Source organism: Pseudochaenichthys georgianus, chromosome 10 (assembly GCF_902827115.2).
Source record: "Pseudochaenichthys georgianus chromosome 10, fPseGeo1.2, whole genome shotgun sequence".
Lineage (NCBI taxonomy): Eukaryota > Metazoa > Chordata > Actinopteri > Perciformes > Channichthyidae > Pseudochaenichthys > Pseudochaenichthys georgianus.
The window spans coordinates 10,730,076-10,754,345 of NC_047512.1; the positions used below are offsets into that span (position 1 = coordinate 10,730,076).

The window sequence follows — 24,270 nt, forward strand, 5'->3', positions numbered from 1 at the left end:
CCCCCTGGAGTACTGCCATTTTTATCGCTATCTCCGACTTTTATTTTTGTACTCTATTTTATATTTTATTTTTTGATTTCTTATTATTATTACAATTATTTGTCTTTTATTATCTCAAAGCGTATCAGTATCCCTTGTTGTGAAGCACTTCGAGATTTGTCTTGGCAGATGAGAAGCGCTATATAAATTAAATATATTATTATTATTATTATTTCCATAAAAAAAACGCACATACATGTAAGACCGTGTCTCTATGTAAACGAGGGGGAGTGATGGATGTATTGGCTTACATTCACTTCCTGGAGGGCTTCACTCTCACATCTTCAATCCCCTCGCTTTTTTTCTACCTTCACTGGAGCAGACCAACTTCTTCATTGGCATAACAATGTGATTAATTGCTTTCTTGTCATTGGGCCCACTGCGTTTTACACAGTAAAGAAGTATAAATCAGGCGTGTATTTACAAGCAATCAAAAGCTTGTGATTGAAAGGAACATATAAAACATGCCCAGCTGTGCAAGGTAATTGGTTCTGCTTTATTAGCAGTGTATCACTAGTTGGAAGGAAATACATTTTGGCATAAAGTGTATCTTTGGCAAAGCACTAAAATAAAACATTGCACTAAATGTATAAACATCACACTGTGTAGAATGTTTGTTTAGTTTAACAAACATTATTATTTTCAAAATGTTCTTACCAAAAACTTTTCTCAGGCAAGTTTTAGAGTCATATTCCCAACAAAAATATAGTCAAACTAAATCTTATATATTTGTTTGTATATAATGATAAAAATATTATCGTATAACCTTGTCCTCCTCCAAGGATACTTCTGAACTATGAGATTCTCACCTCACATCTCATATTTTCTTCCAATGAATTCTGCTGCTGGTGAAAACCTTTTTTATTTTCTCTCGTTCAGCCCATCAGTGAGAACGGAAGAGAGAAAAAAAAACATACCATTTCCCCAATATGCCCCTCTCAATACTACTACAGAATAAAGTACCAATTACCTGGATTTGGGCTGTGGTAGTTAAGAACAAATGCTGATGAAACTCTGATGTCTATAACAGCATCCAGCTGCTCGTGCATATTAAGAAGCTTTATGTTCACATAATTAAGGAGAGACACTATTGTCTTGATTGGTGTGAATCTTGATTCCAGGTGGCAAATGGCATTCTAATGCATCCTTACGATTCAGGGCCGAGCAGTCTGGTAGGCAGAGTAGTTTGTAACGTTTATGCTGAGGCGAGAGATGACAGATTGACAATTAAAGGGTATTCATTTACACCAATGCAACAATTTACTGTATTTCATTCTGAACTCTTATTTTTCTCACCACGTAAATATAGAGACATAGCTTGTTACAAAACTAGAGAGATACAATGTGAAAATAGTGCCTTAATGTATATGTGTTTTGCACAAACGGGCCTTACACACTGCAACAGTGAATGTCTCAATACGTTTATAATTGAACAAAGAATAGGACTACAGCCATCTTGGTCTGATGGCAGTACTAGATGAAAAAGTCAGGTGTTCATCACATGTATTCCAATTCATCCCATGTGGGGGGTTAATGTTATATTTGATGGCAATGAATCCGATTTGTGTGGCAGTATTTGTTTCAATGACCAACAAATTCGACCTTGTGCTCGGTCAACAAATTGCTAAAGATGGGAGGATACAGGGTTTAGGCATCTACTGTATCAGTTGTTGAGATCATTACATGTGTGCTATTGGTGGCACTGTGTCAACAAATGATGTACTACTACATGTATACTAAATACTCTGGGTGCCATAAATGCGTAAACATAATTCAATGACATTGCTTTCCACTTTTTGACAATGCCAGCTTGGCTAAAATTCTGTCTTATGATAGACTCTAGCATGTATAATGTGTTTCTAATATTATCATATTAAGGTTTGTGTGATTAATGGGGCGAAGCCTGCGAGCTAGTTCAGGCAGTCAACTCGAGCACTTATGCTGCATTCATACATAACGCCCCTTGCCACTCTGCAAACCAACCAAACAGAGTCTCCTTAATATGCCGCTCTATTTAACCTGCCAGATCTCTCTCTATGCATTGGTTGCTGCTGCTATTGCTGCAGCTACCTCTACGTCGCTGCTGCTTGCTGCCCCACCACCACCCCAGCTTCCACCTGTAGGCTCGGGGGTTAGTTATTTAATCATCACTCATCGTGCTATGTATATCTATGGAGTGATGATGCCCGAGCCTAGTCGCCAAACTCAAGCTGCTTCTAATAAACATGTTAAAGGAACACGTGAGTTGTCTGACTGAACTGCATAATACATGGATTTTTCATTCTGGATTATCAAATGTATTTGGTGTATCTGTTATATCAAGGGCAGACATAAAAGGGGATTATTATAAATTCAGGAAATCACACCCTCACAGCGCATCAATATTCTGTGGATATTGTGAGGATCTGGGTTCAGGCTTAACAAGGGGATCCAACGGATAAATGATGAAAAAACAGGACAGCCATTGTCCTTGAAACTCTTAATGGCGTACCAATAGCACAGGGTGTCAAGAATGATTTTAACAAGAGTGTCCTGAGTCAAACCTTTTTTTTTTGTTATCTCTCTGCCTTTGGACTTGAAGGAGATAACTGTCTCCTTTCTCTCTTCTTATTCATCGTCGCATTACCAACTCAGGCACGCCTTTTGCATAATCACCATCCTCTGTGTTTCCTCCTTCAGTCTGGATAAGGGGACTCATTATAGTAGACAGGGGCCCAGTGTGCATTGCGTAGGTCACACTGTTTGCTAGGGACTCTAAAAGATCAGGAAACTTCTGTTAAAAAAAACGAACCAGGACTCAGCTCACTGTAAGCCTTGCTTAGTTTAAAATAAATTAGAATATATGTATATCCTGTGATTTTTAATGTGATTTGAAAACTCACCATACCGCAAAGCTATTTGCTGATGTGCTGTCAGTGTTTCTACTATCGATGTATTGTCTCTTTTACTGTGTGGTTATTCTAATTTCCTAGCATTATGTTTTCAAGATGTTTCAAATGGGAACTTTATGTATTGATTCTCTCTGTGGATTTTATACTCGCACATCGTTTTTCCTTTTTATTTATACCTGTTCCCTCTCCTCTCCTTCCAGACAAAAGACCGACAATAGGGACAACCACAGCTGAAGAGAAGAGAGAGAAGAATAGGCCATGGCTGAGGGATGATTGCTTCTCAAAGTGGTAAGCAGAAAACATTTACTGTCTCTTAGTGGTTTTATTCCAAAGACTTGTGTTCACTTTGGACTATTTCATTACATTTGTGTCTGTCTTGGTGCTATTGTGGAACAGAGAAATTGACAAAGCGTATACAGAATCCCTCCCTGTGGTGTCTGTTTGGTCAGGGTCACATACTGTAATAATGTTACTCACAACCTGCAAACACCAGAAACCTAATTGTTTAGATCTTACCCAACCGTGTTTGTATTTTTATTTCTACAACACACATTACTTTCTCTCATTTGCACAGATTAAGAAATACTACTAACTGATAACGTTTCAAAATAGTTGTTCAGTAATGAGGAAAAAAGGCCTCCGACAATGCAGATAATTTTTTGATCATATCAATTTAAGATGGGGGTCAAGGCTTAATATTTGGGAGCATAGCGTCCCTTGCCCCCATTCAGGAGCCCCACTGGATTAGCTTTGATCTGAAATATTGTATATAAAGCTTGTTAGCTGGCTGTCCATCTCATAATGTTCACATAGAAACTAGCTGTCAATAGGAAATATCAATCAGAAGAATATAATTTCATGCAAAAATCTGTCACAAAAAGAGGTTGCAGATTTAAATGCAGGTGTTGTTATGGCAACGTCAGTGGCCAAACAGCCACATTTACTGCTGCAAATACGTTCAAATATGCTGTCGACACGTAAAGCAGTGGCAACTATGCCACCATTGCAGCTGACTTTTCCTCAGAGATACTGTCACATAACATCCATATATTGTAGTGCTAGGTTGATGCTTAGCTAAGCTAACTATGAAACACTTTAACTGACAGGACTCAGGATCAACTGTGTAATGTAAGGTAGCTTCTAGCTTCATGTCGAACAGTAAGTCAACATTTCCCAGAGAGCTTTCTTTCAAATCACCAGGTAACGCTAAAAAACACAACATTTAGATTGTATGACAAAGTGTTTTATTTAATATAACTGGCTAGCTAAAGCTACTTGCTAAAGGTTAGCTTACCCACGCGATTCAAAGTAACGTCAACGTAGCTATAATTTATGCTTTGCTTACATGTTGACATAACTTGTAAGTTTACTGACATTTACATACCTTGTTCACCTGGCTCAGGTGGTGGCTCTGGGGTTATTGTGTGAGCCACCACTTGAGAATTGCCGTCTTTTTTATTAAAAAAATGTCTAATGTCCATCTTCAGAAACTCTGCGTCCGCGGCTGAAAGTTAAACACTGTCACAGAGGAGAGGTACGTACCTGTCAGCCAATAAAACACATTTATTTCCATGCAACTCTCTGATTGGTCTGGTGGTGTCTTGCCTCTGTTGCATTCACTGAACACGGGAAATTACAGTCCTGCCGTCCTTTAAGTAAAGTACGGTTAATGTATTATATTATTGTGGGAGAATTTGTCCGGGGCTAAGAAAAAACCCCAGGCGACGCCCATGGGTATGGCCCTACAATTATTATTCAAATATAGCATGATAGGTCTCCTTTAAGAGATGTTTTACGTACCGTGCTACAACATAAAACAAGTCAGTAATTATCCCACATCTCCACTGCTGCTGTGTGTCATTCAACCTAAATAAAGCATTAAACGTACGCCGAAAGAAGTCTGCCTTTAGCTTACTGGTTGTGTATCATGGAGTCCATGTTGAACCTCCTCAGCCTGCGGAGGAAGAAGAGCCCGCTGTCGAGCTTTTTTGGTGATGGTGTTAGTGTGAAGAGGTCAGGTCCTCAGTGATGTGGACACTGAGGAACCTCAAGCTGCTGACTTCTCTCCACCATAGTCCCATTGATGGCAATGGGGGTGTTGCCCTCTCTCTGCTGCTTCCTGTAATTCACAATCAGCTCCTTGGTTCTGACATTAAGATGGAGGTTTGTGATCCTCGTCGCCGTCTGTGATCAGGCCAATTGCGCTTGTGTCGTCAACAAACTTCACAATGGTGTTGGAGCTGAGGGGCTCCGGTGTTGAGGATCAGGGGGGAGGATGTGATGTTTCCCCCCCCCCGCACTGCCTGGGGTCTGCCCATCAAGAAGTTCAGGATCCAAGAGGGCGCTGCTGATGACCTAACTTCTGGGTCAGCATATACAAATATGTCATCACTGCACCACTCCAAACAACAATTTGTAAACACATAAGAATGCCATTACCTAAAAAGCAAAGGATATGTGTTTGGGCACTGGGTGATTAGAACACCTGGTGTAATTGTATATATTGGAGACAGGTGGTGGTGGGAGCTAGAGCACTAGTAGGCATGTGGTTTTTTACCAGGGTTTTCCAGCCACAAGAAGGTAAAGCCATAGGAAAGGCTTGAGGAACAAACCATAGGAAACCTGTTGAATGATATTGGATCATAATAAAATGCACAAACGGATACTCTTGTCTGGACCTGGATCATTGCCCTGCGTAAGTTCCGCTAACTGGTGCCTCAGCGGCAGTGTTATTTTAAGTTAATTATCAGTTTTATTTCTATATGATTTTGGCCGCGACAGGTATGGCAAAGGGCTTTGTAGGATAATTGTATCAGGATACACACATTAACCCTGTGACACTGACCCTGTTCAAGTCTTCCAGCTTCATTGGCTTTACGTGCTCTGCCAGTGTCGAGTCATTCTCCCCCGGTGCAGCCTCTCGACCCGCTGACAACAAATCATCACTGAATAATACCTTGACTCCTCACCATGCCGCCAGGACAGGCAGGTCAAAACAGCAGTACGTGAGCCTTCTCAGGGAAAGGCCTCACATAGTCACCTTGACTTTTATGTCGCACCAGGAGCATACTCTAGATTTACAATGAGTCCATGAACTCCTCACAGCTTCTAAAGAAAGCACCTCTGATACTGTACATACATCTACAGTATGAATAGCAAAATACAGTAAGCAAATGAATCTAGCTAATTGTGTTGCGCCTCAGACTATAATAGGAAGTCATGCTGAGGACATCTGTGATTATTATATTAAATGTAACTTTAATTGAGTTTTGCCATTTTTTCTAGAAGTTAAACATTTGGTCACATTAAACCAAATAGTTTTCACTCTATATTGTACACGTTTACATTATGCATGCATGCCACGGCAGAGATACATTGAGATATTTCAAATAGAATTCCAGTACTTGTAACTTATATTATACCTGAGTCAATGCAGTGCGATAAGGTGTATAACACCTGCTCTTTTAATGAAATAACCTGATCCTGTGAATGCAAGTGAAAGCTGATGTTATATTATTCATTTCCATTATAATGCCTCTTCAAATATCACGGGATAAAGAATAGTGCTTGGAGGGAGGAAGCCATTACAGATACATTTTAAACCCTGATAACATTCAGAAATGATTTGTGCAGGGTTGCAACTGAATATTCGATAAGTGTTTCTCCTGCAGATCTACATAAAAATACTTGTCAATCAGGCAAACATTAAATATAAAAACTGCCTGACAGAGACGTACAATAATTGTTGTTGCAATGCAGTAATTTAGTTTGACAGTATATACTGACTGAGGATATAGATATTGTTATGTGCATGCGTCGTATATGTCACATAAAATCAAATTAAAACTGACTTGATGACATCTGCACTGTGAAACAGCCCTGTTTGTTTTGTTAGGCATGTTGAGTGCAGATCCATCGTTTTTTTAAGCCAATTCCAGTATTCATGCATCAAAAAAGATCATCTTGACAAGAGTTTTAATTTACAAGTCAAACTCCAGTTGACTTCATCTGCCAGTCGCCAAGTTTTTGTCAGATTTCAGATAACGTGTGAGTTTCTAAATGTGTAATTGTGTGTGTGTGAAAGCATCTGTTGGGAGCACATACATACTTGTTTGTGTGCCCAAAGTTGAGTGTAGCAACGACTGTGTAGGAAAGTGCGTCTGCATCTGTGTTTGTGGGAGAGAAAGAGATAGGAAAGTAACAGAGGTGATGTTGTGTGAAGAGACGGGAGGCTGCAGACAGATTGTGTCGTTTCCTCAGTATCACCATTAAATCTTAATCTCCTGGCCCCTCATGGGAGGAGCCAGCCGAGCATGGGATTGTGTTTTGCATCTAAAATCAAGATGTCGTGTTTCTTCAGAGGGCTTTATTGAGACAAAGTTTGATGTCTCTGTTTTTAACTTTATGTCTGAAAAGTCTGAAAACATCTGTGTACTAAAGCCTTTTTTAATTCAGATGCCTTGTACATGTAATTATAATCATATAACAGAAAGGGGGGAAACAAACTCCCAAGAGAGAGTAGTTAAGTTATTATGCACTGTGTAGATATTTCAGAAGGTTACAATCATGGGGGATGAGTTTTGTGTAGTCATTACCACCAGCTAAAATCAAAGGTTGTAATTAAAAACAGTGTTCCCTCATAATTCGTATTGATATACAATATCACTGTATTTACTCATAGTGCCTATTAGTCTATATATAATGAAATTCTAGGCTAATATCAATTTTTTTAAATATACTTCTGTAAATTAGGAAACAAACGTTATCTTGTGATATATAGTTGTCTGCGAGGAACTAGTAGTTTGACGGAAATGGTTTCACATTTACAAAAACAATATAGTACCCTATGTACTCGAGTTAATTTTCTTAAGTTAATGTACATTCCACTAATAATAATTGTATTTCATATCATCCAATATTATACTGTATACAAATGTTAAGCATGTTAAGCAGAATTGTAATTAGAATCGTTAATACCCAAACAAATCCTAAACCTATACTAAACCTATAATCCAGGCTGGAGGCATTGTTTTAAGAAAGTCTTTCACTCTCACTTGCATGTAACAATGACAATGCTCCGAGTAATTAAAGAATCGCCAGCAAATCCAACTTTGCTATCAGATGCATTTAAATAGTTGAGGGCATTGACTTTAAGCTGCCCCCAAGACAAGATGTACAATGTCTAAATAAATGCACAAACATTAGAAATAGGGTGTGCTGGTGAGATAATGGTTATTATAGATGTCAAATAGTTTGGCGTAGCGATCAAAAACGTATTTAAGGAGTAGTGTTCATTCTCTTTAAGGGGTACGCATATGTCATGTTATAAGAATGGTTATAATTTAGATGGTGACAATTTTAACCTTAAGTGTTTCTACTACTGTAATGTTTCAGTGGAGAATGTGAATAACTCAATACAGTACATTAGTAAAGGCATGTTGCATCCCATTAGCCTTCAGTCAAATTGACCTAAACATTTGTCATGTTCCGAGTCAAGATCAAAAGTAAACACACCACCATGACATGTGCTGCTTTCACTTCCTCTCTCAGTGTGAAATGTCCCATATTTCAGCACCACTTTCCTATCTGTTCAGTTGGCAGAGAGGTGAGCAGTACATGAGGCATGTTGGGTTTGGAGATCCCTGGAGGGTTGCCCCACACAATTATGTCCTGCTGCATATTATTCCCTGTGCAACGATACAATATACTTTGACAGAGCTTTTAATTATGATTAATGTAGAAACACAAGTGTTTACTTGGAGAGATTCAAAATGCTCATGCTGACGGTTGCAGAAAGAGGACATAATATGTATTTTTTTACATTTTCCGTTGTTGTTTTTTTACAAATGAAGTGCTACGTCTTCCCCGAACATCAATTGGATACAGTATTATTAGATCTGGCTGCACATTTTGAGAAATGAAAGGGAAAAATAATCTGCCTTACATTGAGATGTATAGGAAAGCCTGGCTCCTGTTTCAAAGGGAGAACACTGCAGATAGAAGACGGGGATAAACAGCGAGGATGCTCTGTACCTACTTCTGATTTATTATGGATATGATTGTTTTTCCACGCTCCTTTCCTGTAGTGTGAAAGCAAAGGCACCCTCTTGATTCTAGGACACATTTAATTTAGTGAATAATGCAGGGGAGATGATTTATAGAAAAATAAAATAAAAGTGTTTTTGCATTTTTAGAGATCTGCCAGTGTTTCCTTTCATACTGATTAGTGTGCAATGCCAAACATTCTAATTCTAGCTGAGTAGAAATTGAACTTGTTTTTCTCTTTGTATTGAGTTGGTCCGCTAGACATGGATCAAATTAGTAAACAAAACATTAATTTGAATGGAAAGCACAGCATTCATCGTGTCTATTATAATTGCTCTGCTGCCCACATGCCTCATTATTCTTGGTAATAGAGTCACCATCTCCACCAAGTTTATTGATTGATCATTATTTTCTCAACCCTTCCTTCCAAACAAATCATTTAAAGTCTGGCAAATGTCAAATATTGCTGTATTGTTGTTTTGAGGAACTGTATGAATTTTGCACAATATTTTGTGTGGGAAAACCCCCAAAAGCATAACAGGGCCTCTTCAATGCTACTGGGAAAAAAACTGCAAGTAAAGTTTTGCCGTTCAGCACTTTTAAAGACAAAAGTTGCAAAACCCCACACGATAAAAACAACTAAGTGAAAAAGTAACAAACATAACAGCAATAAAGAAGCAGCGATAAAAAGGTGTTCATTGCTACATCACGTGGTATATTCAGTATATGATAAATATACTGTGAATGATCGTGTTAATTTGATCTCCCATTATAAAGTAGCCCTGCATCACACTTGGCTACTTTACAGTTTGCTCTCAGTTCTCATCAGAATCAGGTGGGTAAGATTTCTCCCGGGGCTTTACTGCCAATTAATTTCGAGCCACCAGTCTTTTTTAAAACAGGTGTCGCTTCTTTCAGAGGGGTGGATCAGCCATTTTAAAAAGAAGCTCGTCATCTCTTATTGTTTAGTAAGGCTAACCCTCCATTATCCACTGACACTGTCCTCAAAATGCTATTATGGGCTGATTAGGGAAATGCCAGCAGTGATCAGAATTGTTGGCCTTGATTAGGGAATATTCACCCCTTTTGTTACTGTCAAGAACAATCAAGAGGAGACATGGTTTGCTAAGTGAGTGAACGTGACTGGGAGTGCCATCATCATCATCATCATCATCATCATCATCATCATCATCATCTCTGTAGCACAGCAGCTCTCATCTCTGAGAGAACATATTAACATGCTGGCGTGCGGCGCTGTCATCCCCGGTGCCCTACTTACACCAGATGGGACTCATTCAGGTCTTTCACAGAAACACAAGTGTGAAGGGATCTTAAATGTCAGTCTCAATATCACCAAAGCCATAATTAAGAATGAGCTGGCAGAAGGACATGAACTTGTGTGTCCCAGTTAGATGGATTGTCTCACATCAGGAATATTGCAGGTTCAATTACCAGCATCAGCATCAAGAGGCTACGCACAAAGTCCGATTTGTATTTTCAGTGTCTCCTCACAGTAACAGAAGCCATTACTATTTTATTAGCATAGTGTTTAAATGCAGAGAGCATGTATTATTCAATGAAAGTATAACACAAGTGCAGTCAAGACTGTTAGATAACGTGACACCATATGGACATAGCATACAGAATATTACCCTTTGGTTGTTGATGCAAACTGTAGGAGCCAATTAACTGTGGGTATAAAGGTAAGAACCTATGTGTGAGGTTCCGCCAGAAGGCCCATACAGTTTTTGACCACACACGGAGAGAACACATGGAGAACACACACGGAGAACACACACACACAAACACGGGATTAAAAACAAAGCAAAAGGTATTGTTTAAACCATACATATCGTGTGGTGAATGAAACAAAGAAACCAGTAAAAAAGGGAAATAAATGGACTATTTCGAACTGGAAATGTTGGTTCTGACTTTTATTCGGCAGCAAAAAAGGTTACACCCACCAAGCGGATCCTCAGAGGCTTAAAGCGTTGGCTTAGCCTCTACACAAACAATATGTAATCTGTCTTTCACAAAGTTTTTGCATTTATTTTTCCTATGTCCTATGGAGTTTGAGCACAGCTACATCTGCTCAACGGGAGTAGCGGAAAGCTTTCCGTCCACTTTGGCCTGCACTTACCTACTCATCATCATGTGGTGTATTGCTGTTGAACCAAGGAAGCTTGGCATGAAGGGTTTATTCAAAACTACGTAGAGATGTTATGCGTTGCTCACTTTACCATAACAACATGTGTCACCTTAGTGGATGAAAAGCAAAGTATACGGTATATTGACAGGAGGGAATAACTTTGTGAACCTTGCCTATAGAAAGCCAGGTGGTTCATTTATTGGATTAAAAATGCAGAAAACTACATTTTGAAACTATTGTTCCCATATCACATCATACAATAATAAACCATGATACAGATTTGTATTCATATAGGTGACTCCCACTACACTCAAACAATGTAAAGGTAGACTTTAATGACATTTATTTTGTCTACAGATTACAAATAATTGTATTTCTTTAGTTGAAAGCAGTAATATTAAGTTTAAACAAAAATGATTAAACTATATAAATACATTTGATTAAAGTCAACATTTCATTTTTGGAGTGTACCTAGACCTTTTACTTTAACTTTGGGTGCCATTTGTAGCCTGGATGGATATGTTATTTTACTTTAAATTGTATTTTGTTTTATTTTCAGATTATATATACACTGTATATATGTATTAGATGTGATTAATCCATATACCAACATGCGTATTGTCCGCGTTATCACTGATAGATCCAGCATAACCATAATGGCAGCCCATGTTATCTCACAAACAGACCCACACAAACATCACAGTTATTAACGTATGTGGACTTTGTTTGTACACTACAGTAACTCTCTATGGGCCCCTGTGTTGGCACTGACTGAGGTTATCAGATCATTTGTGCTGCTTCTGCACAGCCTCTATAAATGCAGACCGATATGCATGAAGGAGCGGGAGGCTTGTAAGGAGATGGTAGGGCGAGCTAACCTTTGAAGATACCAGAGGTGAAAAGACGAGGGCAGAAACCAGGTGTTTATTAAATGTTCCTGTCCAAGGCTGTGTCCTCTCACATAGCCCACAATTATAGCAAACTATAATAACATAGTGCATTCTGGGAAATCAAAGGCTGCACTCCCTGTGGCTTTCTTCCTCTTGTGTTTGTTTGTTTTTTTCCTATTGTTTTCCATACAGGAAATGCAGGGCATCTAATTAAGTCTTGGAGAGGAGGATGAGGCGTCTTAGTTGGCCAACTGTGAGCAGCTATCGCAAACTCAACTTCGATGTTTAATTTATTTGTGCTCTATTATTTATGGGTGCCGTGATCTGTGTGTACATGGGCTTTATGCAAACATATAGTCTGTGCAGTGTCAGTGTGTGAGTTTTGGACAAAGAAAGGAATAAGAAATAGGAAAAATGAAGCATAGTATTGGGTGCATAAATATGGATAGGTCAATATAAATGTGGTCTGTCTGACAGTTCTGTATTCTCTGTCTCCTTTTCCATCCTCACTTACTAAATTATACATTCACTGCACATTACATATTTTCCACAGAAATCACCACATTTACATTCATAGTATACAAACACATGTATACACTTAACCTATAGAACGTATTTTATTTATGCTCATTCTAGGATATCCTTAATTTAAACATAACAAACCTAACCCAATTTAAAACAAAAAACATGCAATTTTGTTTTGAAAGCAAGTCGTGAATTTAAAACGAGGCAAGCCTAGCCCAATCAGCTTTATGTATTCACAAATGTTTCTTCAAAAGTACAAATATACCCTCTCGCTCGACCTCAGCTATATAAATCAGCAGCAGCAGATGATTATCAGGGCATAGAAGGTGGATGAGGTACCAACACCCATGACACAGCTGCCTACAATTGCCAAGAGGACCATTTTTATGTTCCCTCCACCTCAACCATTAATGTGCAGCAATGCGCTTCTAATACCGGATATTATACAATAGGCAGAGCCAACTGAGGGCTAAATCCACGCCTCAAAAATGGCTTGGATCAGCAGGTGTGACTGGGAAAGATATCCCAGATTTGAAGAAGGGGAAATGCAGGGGAAATAAATATTTCATGCAACTCTTTCTCACAACACAGTTAAAAAGGAGTGGGGATACAGATCGATAGAAGTAAGGGATCTGGCTATATAAAGATAAAGTTACTGATGGAGGGCAATAACATTTCAAATAGCAAAATAACTGGAGATATACTTCAGGTTATTTAAAAAAAAACATATGTGATACTGGCTTCTGGTGTTGGGAGCATCTAGAATGTTTTGATTTTCAGACCATCATTTATATTTATACCAATCCTACTATTACCACTTGCTTTTAACACATAGTCAAATGTAATAAGGTACTTACTTTATACTTTATGGTGTTAAATATAACATGACATATTAAGTTGGCTCATCTGGTCTTCAACCTTCCTAAATTCTCCCGCACCACGCCACTCCTCCGCTGCCTTCACTGGCTTCCGGTAAAATCCACTTCAAGACAATGGTACTTGCGTACCATGCTGCGAATGGATCTGGCCCTTCCTACATCCAGGACATGGTTAAACCGTACACCCCAGCACGTGCACTCCGCTCTGCATCAACCAAACGGCTCGCTGCACCCTCGCTGCGACGGGGACCCAAGTTCCCATCAGCAAAAACACGTGGGTTTGCTATCCTGGCTCCAAAATGGTGGAATGAGCTCCCCATTGACATCAGGACAGCAGATAGCTTACACACCTTCCGGCGCAGACTGAAAACTCATCTCTTTCGACTCCACTTCGAGCGATAGAACTATTAACAAAGCACTTATATACTAATAAAGGGCTGGCTTATCTAAAGCCAGTTGAGTAGCACTTGAAATGTATTTGCTCTATGAAGCCTGATGTACTTATATGATTCTGTTTTCTTCAAGTTTGTATTTTGTTGGTCGGACGCACTTATTGTAAGTCGCTTTGGATAAAAGCGTCAGCTAAATGCAATGTAATGTAATGTAACATAGTGTTGAAGGTAACCCAAAACCAAACCTAACCCTTTTTCATGATTCACTTGACTAATCCATCTGGCAAAATGTAGAGGATCAAAGCATATCACAACAATCAGTCCATGTCCGCACAGAGGCTGACCCGGGACGCCTCCAGTCAAACACAAGCATCAGAGCAGAGGATGTGTTAAATGGATGGAGGAAGCAATAATGCATGCAGTGGTCATGCTTGGTCAGCATATATAATGCTGACAATTTACATGTATGGCAGTACCTCCAGAAAACATGGGAATCTTATTTTTGAATATGAGTTTATTGCAATAGACACGTTAGGATTTCAACAGCTAAATATATTTCCACTGTGACTGTTATGTAAAGAACCCCAATGCTGGTGAATGCACTGTGACTGCCTGGGAATACCGATAGGGTATGGCCAATTGAGCAACCGCATTGAAACAAACAAGCTGGTGCAGGAAATTAGACTAGAGAGGAGCAATATTGCCCCTAACAAGCTTACAGCACTTTGAATAAGGTGATTGAGAGGGAGGCAGTTTCCTGGGCAGGAGTCGGACAAACAACCTTCAGTCTCACATATCCTATGGCCCCTGTCCAAGAACTACACACACACACACACACACACACACACACACACACACACACACACACACACACACACACACACACACACACACACACACACACACACACACACACACACACACACACACACACACACACACACACACACACACACACACACACACACACACACCCACACAAGAAGGCAAGAGAAGGCACTTACAGTAAGGGCATCTGCTTCACTGGATGGGTTCAGTATCCAAGAGAACATCTCAGGATACAATACTGGATACATCATAGATGAGAATGAACGATAATTCATCTCGCTCAATCAAACAATACCTTTAGAAGCCATACATTACTGTCAAGTTTAAGATGAATAAATAATCTTCACCATTAATTGATAGGTGCCTCAGCCTGTTACACAAGGCCCTGCTTGTTTCAAGCTCTTCCCACCTCTGCCTTCCTTCTTAGTATTTAAAAAGATGTGGGCTCAAATATATAAATTGGTATGCTGAAATCCAATGGAAGTATGTATATAATAAAGGAAGTGAAGGTCAGTAATACTTAACCAAGAGATTAACTAAATAATTGATTGAATAATACTTTCAGTCATTCTATCATTTCAGTCTAATCGAGACTTTACCATAACATATACCATGTATTAAGTAAAGTCAATGGACGGCACTACAGTCTAAAGCTCTTTTTAGCATACATTTAGATTACAGTAGACCTACTAATAGGGCTGTCCCGAATACCATTTTTCGGGCTCCGGATATTCGGTAGTAATCAGCAGCGAATATTCGGCCCGCACGGCGGGGGTCAGCAGCGAACCGCTTCAACACATGTATTTCGGTTTATTCCCGGCATTAATTTTGTTATTCTACAATATTGCTGTTTTATAGTTATTTGTTACTGTATCCAACCCAATTTGTGTTCTTTGAAATTGAAAAGGATATTGCATTGTGTGTGTTACTTTCGTTGCAGTTGTATATGTCTTAAGTGTAATTTGGCTTGGCTTCCTATTTTGTATGGACATGCTTTTATTTTGAAGGAGAGTTAGCGCTGTTGACAGGAAGTTGTTGTTGCTATGGAAACAACGTGACGGAGATTAACGGAGAAAAAGTAATATCTACATGACGGAGAAAGTAAACAATAACGTTTATGGTTAAGTGTTAGCACCCCCCGAAGAGGCACAAGCTCTTACGTTGATATTGGAGTTTTCAATAAATAATTTTTTTTTAAAAACCTAATATCCGAATAACGAAATTGAAACCCGAAAAGTACTCCAACTAATAAATATTCTGATATTCGGGTACAGCCCTACCTACTAATGGGCTACTACTAGCAGGAATGCCCACAATAAGACAGGTCTACCAGACACCAAAGGGTAGCTGGTTTCATCTCTGTCAGTGACAGAAGGATGCTTTTGTTAGTTTGCTGCTGGAGGACATTGCATCTATTCACTAAGTGCCCTTGAGCAAGTGTCTGCAACCTCCACAACTGCTCCAGCAGCTCTGCACCCCGGCTGACCCTGTGCTCTGATCCCTGAAATGCATATCAATTTGTATGTAAAACCTAGGAAGGCTATGCAAAGACATTCATCATTGAACTACAACAAAGACAGAATTGATGAATACATTGTGGAGAAATTAGCCTACGCACACTTAATGCAGGCCCTGCACTAAAGACAACATTGCATCATTGTAATATAGCATTTTTTAAACAAGAGGAGGAACATGTGTCTTCCACCTGCCCAATAAACATCAGGAGTCCTCTTCCTTGTGAGAGTCCCTTGATGTGAAGTCCTCAGCCATTTACAGGGAAATATATGATGCTGGTAGTTCATAAGCCTACATTTTATCTGTTCAATTGGGTGGGAACTTGAGTGATGGTGCTCGATGAGGGAGTGGACTTCTTTTTTACGCTTGATTGAAAGTGAACCTGACCTCTGGTGTGGGCCGGAAGGACAGTTAAAACTATAGGTTACTTACGTAACCACAGCCCTCAGAGTAACATGAAGTGAGATGTCTCACTATGGGATGTGCCTCAACACGTATGCAAACAGAAGCATCAATCTCATTACGCCAATCCTGATTGGCTGGTGATCTTGACGTCAACGTCAGGGAATCCACCCACCCTTTAAGTAGCTTGCGCTACGACGCAGCGTCATTCAAAATAAGCACCTCTTCTCGCTTCGCCTTAGCAAGAAGGGCCGTCTGGTGAGACATCTCACGTCATGTTACTCTGAGGACTAGGGTTACGTAAGTAACCTATAGTTCTCATTCATAACACTCCGTTCAATGTCTCAATATGGGATATTGAAACTCCCGTATTGCTAGACATGCTTATCTCGAAAATCACCAAAAACAACCAGAACTTAACAGGTAGAACCCTGTCTCAACACGGGACCCAGCACTGCGCGGGCCACACTCGGAGCAGAGACATCTAGCCTGTAAAAGCGGACAAAAGTGAGCGGTGAGGACCAGCTCGCTGCTGCACAAATGTCTTGGATGGAAACACCCTTGAACAAATCCCAGGATGTAGCCAGTCCACGAGTAGAATGAGCATGCAGGCCTGTTGGTGCCTGCAAACCCTGACTCATATAAGCCAGAGCAATCGCTTCCACAATCCAGTGGGAGAGCCGTTGCCTGGTAACGGGCTTGCCCTTCTGAGGGTTAGCCCAGGATACAAAGAGTTGGTCATTATGACGAAACACTTTTGACCTGTCCATATAGGTGCGTAAAGCACGAACTGGACATAGCAAATTTGGCCGCTGTTCCTCAGAGGAACACAGCGGCGGAGGAAATGCCACAATGTCAATGGGGGTACATGAGCCAACCACCTTAGGTATAAAGGCAGGGTTGGGCTTCAGCAACACTCTCGTTTGCCCCGGGGCAAACTGAGTGCATGAAGGATGTACAGAGAGCGCATGAATGTCACTGACTCGCTTGGCAGATGCCAGAGCCAGTAACAACACTGTCTTCAGTGACAGGTGTTTCATGTCAGCTTCTCCCAGGGGTTCAAATGGAGGTCGAGTGAGATCATCTAAAACCACTGCCAAGTCCCATAAGGGCACCAGTGACCTGGAAACAGGGAGGAGCCTGCGAGCCCCTTGCATAAAACGGCAGACCAAAGGATGTTGGATAGCCGTCTTACCCTCAAAGCCCACATGGCATGCAGCAATAGCAGCCAGGTACACTTTGATCGTAGAGAAAGCTCTGTGTTTATCAATTAAGTCCTGTAGAAATGATAAAATCTCCCCGACAGGACATTGAAAAGAACACCCTCCACTTACAGTCATAGAGAGACCTGGTGGAGGAAGCTCTTGCACACTGAATAGTGTTTATAACCTTCTGAGGGAGCCCCACTGTATTCAGATTGTACCACTCACGGGCCAGGCCCATAGTGCCAAGCGCTCTGGGTGTGGGTGAAAGATCGCCCCCCCCCCCGCCTGAGACAGTATGTCCCTGTGTAGTGGGGGCTGCCATGGCTGCCCGCACAGCAGCTGATATATCTCCGCCAGCCAGTACATTGCAGGCCAGTGCGGAGCTATCAGGATCAGTGTGTGGCGTTGTTCTCTCACTCTGGCCAGAGTTGGGGGTATCAGAGCCAGGGGTGGGAACGCGTACAGAAGGACCGGAGGCCAAGCGTGCGCGAGCGCGTCCACACCTAACGGTGCGTTTAAATCGCGCATTGAAAAGAACAGCTGACATTGAGCATTTTCTTTTGATGCGAACAGATCTACCGCGGCTCGGCCGTAACGCACCCACAGCTGACTCACAATCATTGGATGTAGAGTCCAGTCTGCATATAGTGGTGCACCTCTGGACAGCAGATCCGCCCCGAGGTTCATCACTCCTGGTACGTGCGTCGCTCTCAGAGAGAGGAGACGTCCGCAGCTCCATAAGATCAGTTTGCGTGCCAGCATGTGGCACGCAAACTGATCTGATCACCACTGATCTGAACTGATCTGGAGAGAACGCAAACCCCCTTGGCGGTTTATATATACGATATTGTGGTCGTGTTGTCTGTCCTCACGAGGACATGATGTCCTCTGAGAAAAGGCAGAAAGCGTTTCAGGGTGAGGAACACCGCTAAAAGCTCCAGATAATTTATGTGTGACCGTTGGAGGTCTCTGCTCCAGAGACCCCTCACAGGTCGACCTTCGTATATACCACCCCAGCCCGTCAGATATGCGTCTGTGGTGACCACCTTCCGCGATAGGACAGCACCCAAGGCCCGCCCCGTCTAAGAAAAGTCGGGTGTAGCCTGTGGCGCAGAGCCATTACGCATTTCATAGTGATCATCACTCTCCGCGCGCCATGACACGCGGGGTCCAATCTGAGGGCAGCTACCCAGCGATGAAACTCCCTCATGTGTAAGCGTCCCAGTCGTACCACCGCAGACATGATCTGAAGAGAATATATTTGCGTGGCTGGAAATGAGCGAGGCAAGCCCTGAAGGCTTTCACTCTCTCTGCTGACAAGCGGGCTGTAAAGGGCACCGAATTCAGGCGTAGGCCCCGGAAGAGTACAGTCTGGGCTGGAGACAACATGCTCTTTTCTGTGTTTATTACAAAACCCAGGTCGAGCAGGTGTTTTACGAGGACATTCGTCTGCGTAATAGCCTCTTGCTCCGACTGTGCGAGAAGGAGCCAATCGTCCAGATAAGTTGCCAGGCGAATACCCTGTTGTCTTAACGGGGCTATCGCGGCTTCCGTACACCGTACAAACACTCGTGGGCTGAGAGACAGACCGAAGGGAAGTACTCTGTACTCGTAACAGACACCCTGAAAGGCGAACCTCAGATATTTCCCTTGTGGGTAATATACTGGGATGTGGAAATACGCATCTTTCAGGTCGACTAATGTGAACCAGTCGTGTTGGCGCATGAGACGCAATAGAGATGTGTGAGTGAGCATTCTGAATTTGTATCTTTTGAGATATTTGTTCAGAACTCTCAAATCTAGTATAGGCCGAATCCCGTTCCCTCCCCGTTTGGGAACGAGGAAATACTTGGAATAAAAGCCGCTCTGACTCTGTTCAGCGGGTATTATCGATATAGCCTTCTTTTCTAGTAGCGAGAACATCTCTTGCTCTAGAATACGGGCCGACTCTCCCCGGGCCTGTGAATACAGAATGCCCGAGAAGTGAGGGGGGGTGATAGCGAATTGGAGCCCTGTGTTACTGTCTTGAAAACCCAAGCAAATATGCCCTCGGGAACAATAGGCATGTCCAGAACATCCGCATTTTCCCGGTCTGGAAGGTTCGTCAGGTTGAGCCACCTGGCTCTCTCTTGTACCACCATTATCCCCAGTGCTTTGCCCGTGGCTTGGACTGCACAGCGCTGCACACGGAGGCAAATGTCTGTGATCGCTGCAGTCTCGTCCCACACGGCAGGCTCAGGTCTGCTCGACATGTCTTCGCAGAGCTCTGCCTGGTAGGCGGTCAGCAGCGAGGAGACGTTGAGTGCTCTGGCAGACAAAGCTGCGGCTTTATAGGCCCGTTCGGGCATCGCTGACTGGAACCGGTCTGCCTTTGCCGGTATCATGGGGTTCCTGCTCGGTGTCGAAGCCAGCCTCGGTTGGAGGTGGGCTGCCACCAGCGGTTCCATGGGCGGCATGCGGAGCAGGCCGAGCCTCTCCATACCGTCACGGTCCAGGGAGGAGGCACCCTGGATTGGGGCCTTGTTGCTAAAGAGACGGTCTCTCCACGAAAGACCGACACCTCGTCCAGCATCTCCGGAAAGACTGGAAGGAGCTGCCTCTTCGTCCTCGCTGCTTGGGGCAAGTTCTTCCCCTCGTAACGAGATCTGGAGGTCTCCTTGGCCACTTCAGCCTGTACGCAGCACGTTGACACACAGCCTGCAAGTCCATGCTTATGACGGGCGAAGCTGGTGTGCTCTCGCCCGGGGGAGCGGACATCGCTCCCGGCTTTGCAGCCTGAGCCGATGAAACGAAGATGTCATCCTCATCTGAGTCAGACAGGAGGAACTCAGAGGTATCCTCTTCGTCCTCCATGTAGTCCAACTCCAGGACATCCTCCGCGGGTGGAACCATGGTGAGGTCCAATTGGGAGCCCCAGCTTGACACAGCGTGGGGCTCCGGTTCAGCGGCTGTCGCTGTTGTTGAGCCCCAGTCTGACACAGCGCGGGGCTCAATCTCTGCGGTGGACGCCACCATGTCTTGATTGCCGTCCGGCGAATCAGCGGACATGAGGGGATCCTGTCCCGACAAGCTAGCTTGGCATGCTAACCGTCGGCGGAGGCTCTTCATGGTGAAGCGGGCACAATGCCCGCACGAGCCGGGGTTATCGATAGCCTCCCGGGCATGTTCCAGCCCGAGGCAGGACGAGCAGACCTGGTGTGAGTCTGTGCCTGAAATCTTAAACCCGCAGCCGCATAGCCGTGCCTCCAAGTCCCTGACTCCTCTGGTGTGAGGGAGAGAAGGGTCCATCTTCGATCACCGGGGTGTCGGCGTGGAGTGGACACGCTAGTAACAGGTACGTTACTGAGAAAAAGATCCAACCTTGCCGTTAGTCCGAAAGGTAAAAAGGCGACGGTGTAGATTTTATTCTTTAAAGAATATTAACTGGTGTGTTAATACTTTTTTTTTATCTCTGTCTCCTCTGGTGTGAGAGAGAAAAGAGAACGTCCTCTTTACCGTGGTGTGGAGGGAAGAACAAACTAGCAACAGGTATGTTACTAGTTTGAAGAAAAAATCAAACCTTACCGTTATTTCGACAGAAAGAAACGGCGAGGCAGATTACAATATTAACTGGTGTGTTAATATTGCTCAGTCTTCTTGCAAAGCAAAAAAGTAACCGGCAAGCGCCCGTCGACCGAATGTTAGCGAAGCGAGAAGAGGTGCTTATTTTGAATGACGCTGCGTCGTAGCGCAAGCTACTTAAAGGGTGGGTGGATTCCCTGACGTTGACGTCAAGATCACCAGCCAATCAGGATTGGCGTAATGAGATTGATGCTTCTGTTTGCATACGCGTTGAGGCGCATCCCATAGTGAGACATCGAACGGAGTGTTATGAATGAGAAACCAAGCAGTGTAACATAGGCGTACACCCCAATTGTATTGGCTGTGAGGGGTCATTACCTCAAGGAGATTGGACAGGAACACTGCCAAGCCGGGCCCATTATCAGTTTGTTGGTACAGGTGATTACGGTTTACTCTACCATAAAAATATAATAGTTTACATAAACTATATTAGTTTTTCCTTCTGGATTTACAGAATATTAGTCTCTTTCCTTTTAAATTCAAAGAGGATGGTTTGTATTGTCTAATACTCTGTTTATAATACTGAAGTCATTTTTGATGGTCATGACCGAAAGAACGAGATCGCGGATACAAGCGGCCGAGATGGGTTTTCTCCGCAGGGTGGCTGGCGTCTCCCTTAGGGATAAGGTGAGAAGTTCGGTCATCAGGGAGAGACTCAGAGTTGAGCCGCTCCTCCTTCGCGTCGAAAGGAGCCAGTTGAGGTGGTTCGGGCACCTAGTTAGGATGCCACCTGGGCGCCTCCCTAGGGATGTGTTCCAGGCACGTCCAGCTGGGAAGAGACCAAGGGGTAGACCTAGGACCAGGTGGAGGGATTATATCTCTTCGCTGGCCTGGGAGCGCCTTGGGATCCCCCAGTCAGAGCTGGTTGATGTCACCAGGGAAAAGGAAGTTTGGGGCTCTCTGCTGGAACTGCTACCCCCGCGACCCGACCACGGATAAGCGGGAGAAGATGGATGGATGGATGGATTTTTGATGGACAGTTTTGGCAGTAAAGGGTGAAGAAATCAATTTACAACAATATGCCAGTAGCCTTAATGAAAAAGGAAATTGAAACAAAAGAAGCCGCTTTAACAATAAACAGGAACAAATGTGGCATTTCAAATATATGCAGTAAATAAAAGGAGGCAAAGCATGCTGGGACGCAGGGGGTGTGAAGAAATTGGCCATTTGTCAACGGGGATAAGGTCACTATGTAACTTGCAAGCAGCACGCCAATTTACTGCAGTTGGGATGTTATAGCTATTGGGGCTTTAATGAAAAGTTATAAGAGTTAATCACTGTGTATGGACATAAAACAAATATTTGAGGGTATTACAATAAGAGTATGTGATAAGCGCTGTGTTTCTGGTCTGAGACCCTGATAAAAGGTGAAATGTGTGGCATCTCACTGGCATGTGGCATATAGACACATCTATAGGTACTGTAGCCATCATAATTAAGTCTGCAATGCTTGGATGAATACATTTGAGATACACCCTAATTGCTTTCATACACACTTGTAAAAGTCATATTGAAGAATACTTGGTGAGTGCTGCTGAAATGTAATACAAAAAACAAGCTTTGTATTAAAATAGGAATGCACATCACATTATGATTAAAGACCTTTCAGCGAGTGACCGCAGGGCTTATTTATATTCATCCATACTGTGTGTGTATGCCGCATTAGATGAGCTGTTGTCACCATTGTTTTCACAAACATGTATGAGCAGCATAATGAGATGTGTCAGAAAGCAGTAGGTTTGTTTTGATGGGACGGCAAACATCCCCACAGCTGCACAATGTAGATTACTAATTATTACCACATACTGTAAAGGAATTACTACCTGCTGTTCATGACCCTTCTGGCAAGCAGTACATGAAAGCCACTTTCACAGCGTGGAACTATGTCAGAGTCCCGAGGAATAAAACTAATGCTCTTTGTCTGCCGAATTAGTATTGTCACATGAACATGTCTCTGAGCCATAGTGTTTCCACCCTCAAGAAAGTCTCAAAATGTTTGTTTTGACAGCATGCCATTTTATTATTATGTAAAAGACAAACAAAGGAATTTGAAAGGCCATGCAGCAGATTGTGCACTTTGATGTTTATCTTCAAAAGTACAGCATAACTTGAGGAACATGAACTGATCAACAACAACAACTTTGTTAAAACCATTCGTTTGAATTATTGTAGTCTATTTTTAATGCATTCATCCAAGCATTGCTGACTTAATTAAGCTAGTTACACACAGTCATGCGCCATGTGTCAGCAAGTTGCAACCTTTTAGCTGTGGTGTAGACCTGAAACACATTGCTTGACAGCCCATAACTAATTAGAGCCCATCACCTTCCTTATAAGTTGAAGTATGTGCACGGTGATTAACTCTTGTATGCTGAGCGAGATGCAACATATACATGATATATTGCTTTGTACAGTACTTGCGTGTTAAGTCATGCAGGCACTGCTAGGGTTAAAACCACACGGTTTTTAACAAGGCCGCATCTACACATTCATCTTTCCTCTAGCGAAAACACATTTGTTTATATCCTGCATGTACAATTAATGCATGGTAAAGTTCTTCGACTTACTTTGGACCTGGTCGGCTCTTCAGGCATAAATAACTCAAATAAAGACAGGTCACAAGAAAAAATAAAATGATGACATCAGTGTTTGTTTGTTTTTTACTGGTATGAGATCAGGGGCCTATACTACGAAGCTGGTTCAACCTAACCTGGATATGTTTGAGTTAGCCGGTTGGCCTAATCCAAAACATACGCGCTCTCGCTAAACGGTCCTACGACACGGGTTATCAAGTGGATCGCTCAAGCCAGCCGTGTCCTATCTAGTTAGGTGCGCGTTCACATGAAAGGGGTGGTATTTGGAGCATTCGACCAATCACAAACATGGAGAA

At 42.4% G+C, this 24,270-nt stretch overlaps 1 protein-coding gene across 6 annotated transcripts in view; it reads left to right on the forward strand.

Moving 5' to 3' along the window:
- The window catches only part of lingo2 (leucine rich repeat and Ig domain containing 2), a 240,796-nt gene that overhangs the window by 143,530 nt on the left and 72,996 nt on the right, over positions 1-24,270 (forward strand). For all 6 annotated transcript variants that reach the window (XM_034093222.2, XM_071204598.1, XM_034093218.2 and 3 more), the window contains one exon: positions 3,131-3,218. The gene's annotated coding sequence lies outside the window, so the exon portion shown is untranslated. The remainder of the gene's footprint in view (positions 1-3,130; positions 3,219-24,270) is intronic.